The sequence below is a fragment of the Sapajus apella genome, unplaced genomic scaffold (assembly GCF_009761245.1).
Source record: "Sapajus apella isolate SASKATOON/1434 unplaced genomic scaffold, GSC_monkey_1.0 scaffold4, whole genome shotgun sequence".
Taxonomy (NCBI): Eukaryota; Metazoa; Chordata; class Mammalia; order Primates; family Cebidae; genus Sapajus; species Sapajus apella.
Window position 1 is genome coordinate 44,175,858 of NW_022436944.1, and position 12,649 is coordinate 44,188,506.

Below are 12,649 nucleotides of genomic sequence, written 5' to 3' on the forward strand. Positions count from 1 at the left end.
TTTTTTTTTCTTTTTTCTTTTCTTTTTTGATTCATTCAAATATTTATTGAGCAGCCAAGGAGATCCAAAGGAGATTAAAACATGATCAGAGAGGTGAGGCAAATACGCAAGTAACAGAAAGCAAAGGGCAAGGCTCACAGCATCACAGCCATCACAAGAAAGTGCTTTAGGACATAAGAGTGAGTTTGTTTCCAGCCTGGAAAGAGCATGGGTGGCACATCAGGAAAGGAGATTCAGATGAAAACAGAAGACTTCAGTCTGGATGGCTGATGATACTCAGCATGGACTATATTTGTCTCTTTTCTCTCTCCCGTCTTTGGACATAATTTTGCAGTATTGCCCAGGACTGCTCGATGTGCTTTTTCTATACTTGCTTGCATTTTTGCTTTCATGTCTTCTATAGAACTAGATCCTCTTGGTATTTTTAGGAGGTTTTTCCTGTTTTTTTGAAGTATTCATGACCTTTCAATCTTGGTCTTGATAGTTTTGAGTCTTTTCCATTCTGGTTTGATTTTGGGGCATTTTTGGCTGGAGTATCTTGCATAGATTTCTTCACTGGGGCTTTTTCTTCAATTTCCTCATCATCAAAATTATCATCGTCATCTTCATCAGCAGCAAGTTTTACTTTTTTCTGCAGAAACTTGCTACTACCTCCAGTGGAGGACTGCCTTCCAGATATATTAAATACTTAAGAGTTTCACATTCTTCTCCTCACCTTTTGACTCTGCCTCTTCCTCCACAGCTACTCATATGCATTGGCCCACTAATATGCACTGGTCTTGATCCACACGTCAACTGTAATCCCACGGCTGATGTTACTTCAAAGCCCCCAAGGGAAACCGCTGGCTGTACTGACATTTTCAAAGTTCCCAGTGTTACTTCAGTAGGACTGCCTTCGTGATTCATTGCCTCTGCTTCAACAATGTGCAATTCATCTTTTACACAACCCCTAAACTGACCATTCTTAAAGATAACTGGCGCTCATTTTCATCATTATCCACCCTAAAGCAATCACCTTTGTCGGCCTTTAGTTCACAACCAAAAGGTAGTTCTGGGGCCACAAGGGGCTTGTGTCCAAGTCCATCGAATCTTCCATGGAGTGGTGGCATGCGCTTAGGTGGCCGAAAAGGCAGATGGATATAAGCAACTACTGCTCCAGAGAACAGCCGCGCAGGACAGAGGGAATCACACAGGCCACAGCATTATTTTCTTGATGTAGGAAGTATTTAACATTTTTGTTTGTGCATGCATTTAAAAACTCTAGTTCACCGAGATATAATTTATATACAATAAAATTTACCTCTTCTAACGAAAGAGTTTAATGAGGGCCTACAAATGTGTAAAATTGTGTGGTGACCACCACAATCAAGACATAAAACCTTTCTGCCTCTTCATGAAGCTCCCCATGCCCCTTGGGAGTCAACTCTCTCTCCTACTCCCGGTTCTGGGTATCACTGATATGTTTTCTGTCACTATAGTTTTGCCGTTTATGGAATGTCGTATAAACTCAATTGCACCGTATGTAGTCATTTGTGTCTGACTTCTTTTGCTCAAAATCAGATTTTTTAGATCCATCCATGTGTTGCATGTATCACAGAATGCTTTTTTTTTTTTTTTTGGCAGAGTCTCGCTCTTTCACCAGGCAGGAGTGCAGTGGCGCGATCTCGGCTCACTGCAACCTCCGCCTCCTGGGTTCAAGAAATTCTCCTGCCTCAGCCTCCCAAGTAGCTGTGACTACAGGCGTGCACCACCACACCCAGCTAATTTTTGTATTTTTAGTAGAGACGGGGTTTCACCATGTTGGCCACGATGGTCTCCATCTCTTGACCTCGTGATCTGCCCACCGCGGCCTCCCAAAGTGCTGGGATTACAGGCGTGAGCCACCATGCCCAGTCTCTCTCTCTCTCTTTTTTTTTTTTTTTTTTTTATTGCTGTATAGTGTGCCATTGTGGCATCCACAGTTTGCTTATCCATTCACCAGTTAGTGAACATTTGGGTTGTTTTCAGTTTTTGGCTATTATAAATAAAGCTGATATAAATCTGATTGAACTTTTAGTTTTTAATTATATTGTTTTAATATTGTGAAATATTAGACTTTCTGACTTCTTTTTGTCTACCTTCATCCATAATATGGTAAATTTTTATACATCCTTATATTCTTAAAAATGAAGTATATTCTATTCTATCTTTTGCGTCTCTCCATTGTCTAACTGATTCTCTTGATCAACTCTGTAATATCTTCTATTATTTTATTTTTTACTGATGATTAGCTTTCTGATTATTTTGTATTAAGAGAACACACTACTGTGGTTAAGAGAATGGGCCATGGAGTTAGAAAGACTTGAGTCTCCGTCGTAGCGTCACCTATTACTAGCGGAGTTTTCCTGGCAAAGTCACTTAACTTTTTCAAATCTTAGTTTCCTATCTGTGAAATGGGGAGAATGATGTAACAACACCTACCACATGGAGTTGTGAGAATTAAATGAGACAATGTATGTAAAGTGCTCAGAATGGTACCAGGCAGATAGAAAGATCTCAAAAACTGATACATTTGGCTATTTTTATATTGGAATAGTTAGGTCTGTAATTTCAATCTATTTCTTCCTGTTTTTCTTGAATTTCAGGTGTTTGTTTAATTGTCTGTGTTAATCTGTTGTTTTGGACATATAATTCAGAATTGTTGAATTTTTGTTCTTTAATTTACAGTTTACTATGCTTATTTAATGACGATTTCATGTCTCAATGCTTTTTTTCCCCTTTTTTTTTCAGACAGTGTCTCTCTGTGTTGCCCAGGCTGGAGTGCAGTGGCACAATCATTGCTCACTGCACCCTGCAGCTCCTGGGCTCAAGCAATCCTCCTATCTTAGCATCCCCACGTAGCTGGGATTATAGGCATGCACTACCACATCTGGTTAATTAAATTTTTTTTTGTAGATATGGGGTCTCCCTATGTTGCCCAGACTGGTCTTGAACTTCTGGGCTCAAGTGTTCCTCCCACCTCAGCCTCCCAAAGTGCTGGGATCACAGGCATAAACCACCACGCCTGGCATCTCAATGCCTTCCACCATGATACTGGTGTTAACCATTAGGTACTTTTTAGGATTATGGTTATTATTTCTACGGTTGTTACCAATATGCGTTTATAACTCTACTTTTATAACATTCTCACAATTTTGGGGCCCCTTAAGTCAAATGCCTACACGGGCCACACAGACAGCACCACCGTGAGTAGCAGGCTGAGGGTAAGGTAAGTCAATGCCTGGCTGACGTCCCCGATTCCCAGAGCAGCTCCTGACTCACTGCATTGCCTTTTAAGGCATCATGCCTGTTGTCCACAGGCTGGCTGCATTTGCCACAACATGCCAATCTCTGCACCTGCCACAGACTTTTCCCCTACCTTTTGTCTGTAAATTAAAAATAAATTGTACTTTGGTTGTGTCTGTTTCCACCAGCCAATTGTTGAATTTATTATTTCATATAACCTGAATTTTATGTGGGAGTATGACTGTTTATTGTTATAATTAACCAATTTGTAGTATCTACTAACTGTCACTAAATTTAGCTTAACTGTTGTGTTTAGCTTTACTTCTACTTTATGTGTTTTCTGTAGTGTATTTTCTTTAAAATTGTTAATACACCCTTTAACATTTTAAAATTGCACTAATAATATGAGAATATATTATGATTGTAAGAGATTCAGCACAGAAACTGTGCAGAACCTAGAGCATGAATCGCGAAAGCACCTCCTTCATTTCCTGTCCTCCCTCCGTTCTCACTTCCTTCCGAAGGGAAAAAAAATCACTGTCAACCGTCTGGAGTATATTTCTGCTTCTCTCTTCTATATATTCCAAGTACATTTGTATATATAGCTATATCTACATATATAAATATTTTTAACAAATGATATATTCTATATACTGTTCTATGACATACTTTTAAAAATGCCTAAAATTATGTCTTATGTTGTATACAACTCATCCTCTGCAGAAGACGTGCAGTATTTCACAATATAAACATTCCAAAATTTATTTTGCTTGTATGGTAATTTACATGGTTCCTAATTTTCTGGTATCACAAATGGTGCAATCGCCAGCATTGTGTATGCCTGTTTATATAGGAAGAACAGGTACCTATAAGTGAGAATGCTTAGTCACATGGCATGCACATTTAAGCCCACTGATAAATACTGCCAGATTACTCTTCAGGAAGGCTGAGTCCTTTGGGGTAGCCACCAAAAGTATGTGAGAGTATATATTTCTCACACACTCCTAAAACATTAATATTTTTGATCTTTATGATTTTGCCAATCTCATATGGGTAAAAAAAATGGTAAACTAAATGATTTAGTTTGCCTTAGTCTTCCCCGAAATATTAGTAGTTTGATCATTTTACATGTTTGATGATTATTGTGGGGCTTACATTATATATTTTTTCTTTAAACATTTTTTCAAGTATGATTTACGATAGGACCAAGCATAGATCATAAGTGTGTAAACGTATACATTTTTACAACTGAACACACCCCCTGCAACCATCACCCAGATGAAGAAACTAAATATTACCAGCATCCAGCTTGTGCATCTTCCCAGCCAGCATCCCTTTCACGCATCACTTTTTTTGTCTTTTATATAAATAAAATTATACAATATGTATGCTACAGTGTCTTGCTTCTTTTTCTTAACATTATGTTGGAGATATTCCTCCATATCATTTCATGTAGTTGTAGGCAATTTCTGCTCATTGCTGTCTAGATTCTACTGTGTAAATATATCACAATTTCCTTATTTATTCTTTTTCTTTTTTTGTAGAGAGGGGGAGGGGAGTCTCACTGTGTTGCCCAGGCTGGTCTTGAATTCCTGGCCTCAAGTGATCCTCGCACCTCGGCCTCCCAAAGCACTGGGATTACAGGCATGAACCAACGCACCCAGCCATTTCCTTATCTATTCTGGTTTTGACGGACATTTGTGTTGTGTCTAGGTTTTGGCTATTATGACTACTGCTGCTCTAAATGACAAGGTATAGGTTTTTGGGTAAAGTAAATTTTTGTTTCTTTGGGTACTTTGGAGTGAGATTACTAAATCATGTATTAAGTGTGCATTTAACTTTATAAGAAACTGTCAAACTGTTTTCCAAAGTATCTTTACTATTTTTTGTCTTCACTGTATAGGTTCCAGTTGCATTACTTCTGCTCAACATTGGTGGTGTATTTTTTATTTTGTCCCTCTAATAACTGTGCAGTGGCATCTTACTGTGATTTTAATGTGTGTTTCTCTAATGTTGAACCATGTAGAATATCTTTCGTGTGCCTGTTTTCCATCTGCATATCCTCTTTGGTGAAATATTTGTTAAATAATATGCTCATTTAAAAAATAGGGTTGTTTTATTTCTTACTATTGATTTTTAAGGGTTCTTTAAATATTCTAGATACAAATTGCCAGATATGTTATTTGCAAATATTTTTCCAAGTCTGAGACTTGTCTCTTCCTTGCCATATTAACATTGTTTGAAGTTTCGTCGGCCCATAAGAGTTTTAAATTCTTACGTACACAAATTTGTCAGTCTGTTTCTTATGGCTTCTGTTGTTAGTGTATCGCTTCTGAAGGCTTCCTAAGGTTATATACACCTACATTTCTATTTACTACTGTGTAAAAAACAACAGTAAAACCTGCTAACACACACATTAAATTATACATTTATCCTATTGAATATCTGTTTCCATCTCTCAAACAATTAAAAAACTCTTCATGTGCTTCTCTTTACTTTCTTTCCTCTGATGCTTTCCTCATTACTCCTCATGTGGTGAGGGATTCCAAATAGCTATTATTCTGTGTCATCTTTTAGTTTCATTTTTTGTTCTTCTTTTGTTTTCCTCCAAGCATGCTGTCTATACATCTGTTTCAGAAACGGCTCGTGAATCACAGACTTCCTGAGTCTTTGACTAAGGAAAATATTTATTTTTCTCTCATTCTTGAAAGACTAGGTAATAAGTTTAAAATAATTTCAAGATATTGTTTTCTTGTCTTCCTGCTCATAATATTATGAGTGAGAAATATAATACCATCTGATTGACATGTGTTTATTTATTTGCTTATCTGTCTATATGTTTATTCATTTTCTTTGGAAGTTTTAGAATTTTGTTTTTATCCTTGGTTTTCTGAAATGTCATCTGACTGTTCTAGATGCTAGTCTTTTTTTTTTTTTTTCATCTTACTTGACACTTCACCTGCTCTTTCAATTTGAAAACATGTATTCTGAAAAACTTTTTCTATTTATTTATTGGAGTTATTCCTCATTCTAATTCAATCTCTTTTTTCCAATCTGCAACTCCTATTAGATAGATAACAAATTATGTTGCTTCTGAAATTCCCAGTTGTTTAACTTTTGTTTATAAAAATAGAATTAGGTTTATGTTTTTATTTTGTCATTGACAAACAGAAATTGTATGCATTTATGGTATACAGCATAATGTTTTGATACATATATACATTGGGAAATGATTAAATCAAGCTAATTAACATTTTCATCACCTCACATACTTATTTTTTTGTGGTGAGAACATTTAAAATCTACTCTCTTGCCAGTTTTTGAGTATATAATACAGGATTATCATCTATGGTCACCATACTATGCAATGGAACTCCAGTCAGTCCTCTTGTCTGACTAAAACTTTTTACCATTTGACCAACACCTTTCCATCCTGTCCCCACTGTCCCTATCTGCCAGCCTCTGGTAGTCTCCATTCTACATTCTGCCTCTGTGAGTTCAACTTTTTTAGATGGAATCTACATTTCCTAGGCCCATAAAATCTGTACTTAAGAAGGCTGTAGGAGATTATCATAGATATCCTAACAAATGAGTTAGGTTAATGGAATAAATAAAAAGAAAGTTGTTTTTTGTTTTGCAATTGTCTGGCCAGTGTAGACAGCATTAAGGAATTGTACAATCTTATGGCTTTAATGTTTGTTGATTCATATAACTGCTTAAATTATTTTCTTTACTAAATTTAATTTTTATTAAAAATGACTCTGAAAACTTTTTTTTTTTTTTTTGAAATTGAAGTAGAGTTGAAGTGGAAGTCTAACCAGGTTCTGTTGCAAGTCTCAATGTTATATTTCTAATTTTTTACTCAGTTATACAATTTTATGTGCAATTGGAATTTCTGAAAGCCTTTTCATGAATTTAATCTCTTCTGATTCCATGGTCAACATCATCAAAATGCAATCCCTCAGCCATTTTCCAATATTTGAAGAGTAAGGAATTGATTGAGTTTAAGCACTGAATACTGGTATAGTTTAGAGGAATTTACTGCATTTACTAGGTCTTGACAAACTGTCTTTAGTATACTCTGATCCATGTAATCCTCCTCCGTCAACATGCTGAGAACCTTAGTTTCCTGGAAAGGATCATAATAATAGACAAAATTTATTGAGTACTTATGATATGCCTGATACAGTATTAATAACCTTATATATTAATCCATTGTCTCAATAATCTTTTTTTTTTTTTTGAGACAGAGTCTCACTCTGTCACCCAGGCTGGAGTGCAGTGGTGCTGTCTCGGCTCACTGCAACCTCTGCCTCCCAGGTTCATGCAATTCTCCTGCCTCAGCCTCCTGAGTAAGTGGAATTACAGGTGCCTACCACCATACCCAGCTAACTTTAGTATTTTTAGTAGAGACAGGGTTTTGCCATGTTGGCCAAGCTGGTCTCGAACTCCTGACCTCAGGTGATCCACCCACTTCAGCCTCCCGAAGTGCTGGGATTATAGGAGGGAGCCACTATGCCCAGCCTCAATAATCTTTAGGATGTTACTATTATTATTATTCCCACTTTATAGATGAGAAAAGTGAGGACCTTTCATAGGGTCTCATGTCCATTAGTAGCAATCAGGAATCAAATCCAGATAGTGTTAAACATTATATTGTCCTGACAGGCATTGATAATACAGCAGGAACTAAACACTCTTTGAAATGAATAAATGCCCTCAACATTTGCATAAATACATGGAGCTCCTTTATAATTCCTTGGGCTGCTGGCAGTTCATTCTATGTAGTCTTCAGAAGCCCTTTAAAGTAATGACTTTTTTTTTTTTTTTTTATTTTGAGACCGGGTCTCACTTTGTTGTCCACGCTGAAGTGCAGTGGTGCCACCGCAGCTCACGGCAGCATTGACCTCCCTGGCTCAACTGACCCTCCTGCTTCAGCCTGATGGTTGCCCTGGCTGGACTCGAACTCCTGGGCTCATGTAGTCTTCCTCCCTTGGCCTTCCAAGGTGTTGGGATTACAGGTGTGAGCCACCACACCAGACCTAATAATGACTTTATAATTTGGCTTCATCACACACATATTCCCACTGCTCCCTGAAGTACTCCCTTACCGTGTTGTTGGGAATCTTATTCTGATCTTCAAAATATAAATGCTCTTGGCTCTGGTGAATAATCATTACAGATGATATGATAACCTGGCTGGCTTTTAAGCCATATATGGGTGAATTTTGAATTTGATGCTCTCTCAAGGGAATTCTTCTTCCAGAATCCACAGTCTCAACTCTGCGTTCATGCTCATAGCCCTGAGTCCCTGCAGCGGCTGCTGTGCATTTGCCATGCTTGCTGATCCTACATGCATACTTTGTAGAAAATACTTACATTACAATTGCTCCTTTAGCTTCTGTGGCTTAAAGTAGTTTTCTATTCTGGTGCATCCTCCTAGATTACTACATATGTTGAATTTAGCTCAGCAAAAGGGCTCATTGGAAGAGTTTTTGTTGGGACTCTCATTTGTTTATTCAAGATGGAATGGAAGACCTCTTGGCACATGTCCCACGAAGCTGACTGGCCAGCAGCAGCTGTATTGAGCAAAAAGTTCATTCAGGTTCTGGAGTGGAGACTGGATCAAATTGCTTTTCAGGAGCTCTGGAAAGGGATAGGCCCCAATTCATTACTGTTACCAGAAAAGAAGCATGCAAACTGCTTACTTTTGACTGTTCTTTAGGAATACTCAACGCAAGACTTTTATTAATATAAAGCTTCCCTGTGTTTCCTCTTCTCTCTGGTCGCTGAATCTGCTGACAATGAAATGACAGGACCCTGACATTCTAAAACTTACTAACACAGGGCTGAAGTACACTCTAGAATGAGAGAGAGAGTGACTGTGCTGCTAAATAGGCACATATGGATCACAAGTAGAAAGGCCCACCAATGGAGCAGCAGCCAAGGCTGATGGTGATGAGTCACAGGGGTTTCCTTTTCTCATCTCTTCCTCTGAAGGGCTCACCTCTCGTGCAGGCCATTGTGCTGACCTCCAGCTGGGTCCCCAGCCTCCAGGCTGTCTCCCTTGGATCTGTCCTCTTTGCTCGGAGTCTCTTATTTCTGTACTGCTCCCTTCTACCTAGTCTACTCCCCATTTTGTGTTGCTCCCCACCTCCAAGCTCTTTAGTCTTCTTCTGTAAATGGGGGAGGGCTCTTTGATGGTGAGGACTGGGTAGTTGCTCTGTGAAATGTGTGAAAGAAATGAATAAATGAATGAGAAGAGAAGGGGATGATTTTTCTGGGCAACACCCTCCATTAGTGGTTCTTGGTCTGGGGCCACTTCTGAGCTACCTGTGCATGTTTTCAATAATACCCGAATCAGGATTCCACCGCAGACCAGTTGATTCAGGGATAGAGTGAGGCTGTGGGTTTGAAACACTCCAGCTGATTCGAATGTGCATCTCGGCGTGGAACAGCTGCCCTGGGTTGGTGCGGCTCAAACTTGATTGGACATTGGACTCATCTGGAAGTGCCTTAAAACAGTTTTTTTTTTTTTTTTTTTAATTGGCATCCAGAATTTCTGATTCAGTAGGCCTGGGGGAGGGCCCAGGAATTTACAATTCTGACCAGTTCTGTGATTACTGATGTTGTGGGTCTGGGGCCCACATTTTAAGAACCAACAAGAACCAAGATTTCTCAACAGCTATAATGCTTTGTGTTAACCGTACTCAGTCTTTAGCTATATATTAAAATAATCATGGGAGCTTTCACAACATATACTGTTGCCAGGGTCTCACTGTAGCTAATTATTACCGAAAGATGTGGGAGGAGCCTTGGGCATCATTTGTTTGTTAAATTTCCCCAGGTGATTCTCAAGCACAGTGAGGTATAGGAAATGCTGCTCTAGGCCGGGCGCGGTGGCTCACGCTTGTAATCCCAGCACTTTGGGAGGCCGAGACAGGCGGATCACAATGTCAAGAGATTGAGACCATCTTGGCCAACATGGTGAAACCCCGTCTCTACTAAAAATATAAAAATTAGCCAGGCGTGGTGGCTTGTGCCTGTAGTCCCAGCTACTCGGAGGCTGAAGCAGGAGAATCGCTTGAACCCGGGAGGCGGAGGTTGCGGTGAGTCGAGATTGCGCCATTGCACTCCAGTCTGGCATCAGAGCGAGACTCTGTCTCAAAAAAAAAAAAAAAAAAGAAACAAAAAAGAAATGCTCCTCTAGATCTTTGCTACTGAAAGCACGGTCCTGCGACCGGCAGCACTGACACTATCATCATTTAGCAGCTTGTTAAAAACGTAGAATCTCAGGCCTTACCTTGGACCTACTGAATCTACATTTTAACAAGACACGTAGGCAACGAAGTTTGATAAGGACTGCTCTAGAGAGCTACCGTTCGTCTCCTATGCTTAAAGAATGAGTGCAAATTCCCTCAGAATAAGCTTCTTGATTAATTCATCCTCAAGTCCAGAGCACCTAACATGGTGCTTTTTTTTAATGCAGAGATGCTCAACGAATATTTTTGAATGAATAGATATTTCTGTGGGTGTTATCTCCAAGGTACATAGGCACTTTTCTTCTTCCCACCATCTGCTATGCTTCCTGCTACCTTCCAGGTAACATACACCTCACATTGTCATATCACTTTCATTACCTCCTGGTAGGCTTTGAGCGTTTTCACCCTCTGAATCTTAAGTTGAAATGTGATTCCCAGCATCGGAGGTGGGGCCCAGCGGGAAGTATTTGGGTCAGGAGGGATTCTCCCTCTTGAATGGCCTGGTGCCATCCTCATGGAAATGAGTGAGTTCTTGCTGTTAGTTTACAATTTAAAGGAACCTAGCACCTCCTTCCCTCTCTCTTGCTCCCTCTCTTGCCATGTGACATGCCTTCTACCATGAGTAAAAGCTTCCTGAAGCCTCACTACAAGCCAACTATGCCAGGGCCAGGCAGAAATGTGAGCCAATTAAACCTCTTTTCTTTAAAGATTACTCAGCCTTAGGTATTCATTTATAGCAATGCAAAACAATCGAATACACCCCCAAACCTAACAGCATTAAAAAAAGCCTCATGGGTAGTAATCATTTTAGACTTGCTTGATATTTCAAGAAAAAGCAATCTGGACTCTTCAGGCTCCATTTTTCTAGAACACGTTGCTATCCAAAGGTTTGCTGTGTGGGCCAAGGCTTTGGTTTCATCTGCTCTCACATAATGGAAGTTAACATTCTTCTCAGAATTTTCCATCACCATGGTTACTGAAGCTGAGTGGCTCCTCTTAGAATCTCAAAAACATTCCTCTAATTATTTTTTCCTGGCAATGTGTAGAAATTAAAACAAAAATTAAACAGTGCCCCGCCACTGGGCACTTTCATTTGCCTCACTGTGGTAGAAATGTTTTACCTTTAGAGCCATTTCAATTCTCTTGAAAAATGGTCAAGTTGAACGTCTTTGGGAATGAGTCAATCTCGGGAGGCTTCTAAAAGCAGAGTGTGGTCGGCAGAAGAATGCCCCTCCAAGTCCCAATTAGTCCTAATTATTCTACATCTTAATCATCCCCCTCTTCCCAACATGCGAATATATTACCTTATCTGGCAAAAGGGTCTTTGCAGATTTGATTAGGGTTAAGGTCCTTGAGATGTGGAGCTTATCCTGGATTATCCCAGTCGGCCCAATGTAATCAAAGGAGTTCTTAAAAGCTGAGAATCTTTTCTGGCTACGGTGAACCAGAGAGAGGGCAGTGTGAGAAGAGCTTGACCTGCCAGGAATGGGAAAACGGGGTCAGGAGCTAAGAAATGAGCATAGTCTCTAGAAGCTAGAAGAGGCAAGGAGACAGATTCTGTCCTTGGGCTTCCACAGAGGCACCAGGCCTGCTGACACTTTGATTGTAGCTTAATGAGACCTGTGTTGAACTTTTGACCTACAGAACTTTCAGACAACAAATTTGTGTTTAAGCCACCAAGTTTGTGGTGATTTGTTACAGCAGGAATAGAAAACTAGTGCAGAGAGCAAGGTTCCTTTTTGTTTCTAGGTATGTTTGGAGATAAAGACCACATTATAACCATCCTGTGAAGAGTCTGTTTTGTTACATTCTTTTGCATCACATAGATCTTCTCAGTTATCAGAAAATAATTTTGAATTTTGGCATAAATTTTGTTTCTAAAATTTCCTTCCTTCCCCTCTCTTGATGTGAGGTAAACTTCAGAGGATCCAGTGTCGGGATAGAAGGGTAATGAATAGGCAAGCAGTGTTGGAGTTTGAAGTATAGATGTGGTCTCCTGCCCCAAAATATCTACTCTCACCCCACGTTTGAAATTCCATTGTTACAGACCCATGGCTTACATCTTCTTCAGTTTCCTTCTATTACAGGCACGTCTACCTCCAGAGAGGTAACTGCTGTAAGTC

General features: G+C 39.4%; 1 pseudogene; it reads right to left on the reverse strand.

The window, feature by feature from the left end:
* Positions 1-397: 397 nt before the first annotated feature.
* On the reverse strand, positions 398-1,199 carry LOC116542724 (annotated as a pseudogene).
* Between the last annotated feature and the right edge of the window lie 11,450 nt (positions 1,200-12,649).